The 1436-nt window shown below is 51.6% G+C and overlaps 2 non-coding genes across 2 annotated transcripts; both read right to left on the reverse strand.

The window, feature by feature from the left end:
* Nucleotides 1–402: 402 nt before the first annotated feature.
* LOC121312112 lies at nt 403–520 on the reverse strand. Its single transcript, XR_005949689.1, has one exon. It is a non-coding gene; the product is annotated as a U5 spliceosomal RNA (small nuclear RNA).
* A 472-nt stretch (nt 521–992) lies between these two features.
* On the reverse strand, nt 993–1182 carry LOC121312111. The gene has a single exon (XR_005949688.1). It is a non-coding gene; the product is annotated as a U2 spliceosomal RNA (small nuclear RNA).
* Nucleotides 1183–1436: the final 254 nt, after the last annotated feature.

The raw sequence follows: 1436 nt of genomic DNA on the forward strand, positions 1-1436 counted from the left end.
AATCCAGTTGTAGCAGCCCAAAAACGACCTCCAAAACGAACTTTCTTCTTCCCCACAATCCTGCCAAATCCTTAAGCTGAAACCGAAGGGTATTCTTTCCACGCTCCTCCATTTCCAAAAACAAAATTATTTTCCTTTCAGCTTACGCCTTCCAGAACATAACCTTTCGCCTTCACAACAACACTTGATCTGAGCCAAGAGGCCGAGAAGCGATGCCCACAATGGTTTTGGCCAAACGCCCCGGGCGCGGCCGCCCGCCGCAGCAGTCGTGGTACTTGCTTCTCGGGCGGGCGGAGGGCGGGCGGGCGGAGGAAGGAAGGAAGGAAGGAAGGAAAGGTGCCGGGCTCCAACGGGGGCGACCTCCCTTTCTGTGCTCGTTCTGCTTTTAGACTCCAGGTGGAGCCCCTCCCTGAGGGGAAGGGCTGTCCAAAAATTGGATCGAACTCGTAAATGCTCCTCTCCACGGAAATCTTTAGTAAAAGGCGAAAGGTTCATTCGAGCTGTAGAGAAGCCGGAGCGTGCATTTGCTGGTGGCCGAGCCCTTCCGGCCGGCCCAAAGGCCCAAAGGCCCTCCCCTCTGCCAAGCGGCAGCGAGGCCACGCACGCAAAACAAAAACAGGGAACTCCTCCCAAAACGCATCTGCCGTTCCGCCCCGGCGAAAGGGCGCTTTGCTGCTGCTGCTGCTACACTGGCCTGCTGCGTGCGTTAGGCCTGCTGACGACCCGCACGCAATCCGGAGGACTTATAAAAAATGAAAAAAAAAAAAAAAAAAAAAAAAAGAACGAAAAGAGCGAGAGAACGGCGCGTCCCAGGAAAGGGGAGGGAAAGGGGGGGAGGTGGGAGAGGTAGCCCGAGGGTTAGGGTGGGCTCTCTCTTCTTCTCTATCTCTACTCTCGCTGCCTCTCTCTCTCTCTCTCTCTCTCGTCTCTCTCTCTCTCTCTCTCTCTCTGTCGCTCTCTCTCTCGCTCTCTCTCTCTTTTGACCTTTCTGAGAAATGGGCACCGTTCCCGGAGGTACTGCAATACCGGGTCGATGCGTGGAGTGGACGGAGCAAGCCCCGCTTCCATCTCCCGCTTCCAAAAATCCATTTAATATAGACGGTCCCCCTATGGGGGACGTATCAGATATTAAACTGATAAGAACAGATTTTTTTTTTTTTTTTTTTTTTTTTTAATAATTATTCAATATTACAATCAACACAATACAATTAACACAATGAACACAAAATACAAACAACACAAAACACAATTAACACAATACACAACACCATCAGTTAACAGGCACTTTTAAACACTTTTGTACAGGAGAGCGCATGTCCTTAAATAACGTCCTCATCCTGCCTTGACAAGCCCAGACACTCCAACCTGACACCAGCACAGCCCGGCCACCTCTCCCACCGCCAGATCCTCACCGCTTCTTCACGCCCCCTCCTGTT

This window comes from Polyodon spathula, unplaced genomic scaffold (genome assembly GCF_017654505.1).
Source record: "Polyodon spathula isolate WHYD16114869_AA unplaced genomic scaffold, ASM1765450v1 scaffolds_3597, whole genome shotgun sequence".
Taxonomy (NCBI): Eukaryota; Metazoa; Chordata; class Actinopteri; order Acipenseriformes; family Polyodontidae; genus Polyodon; species Polyodon spathula.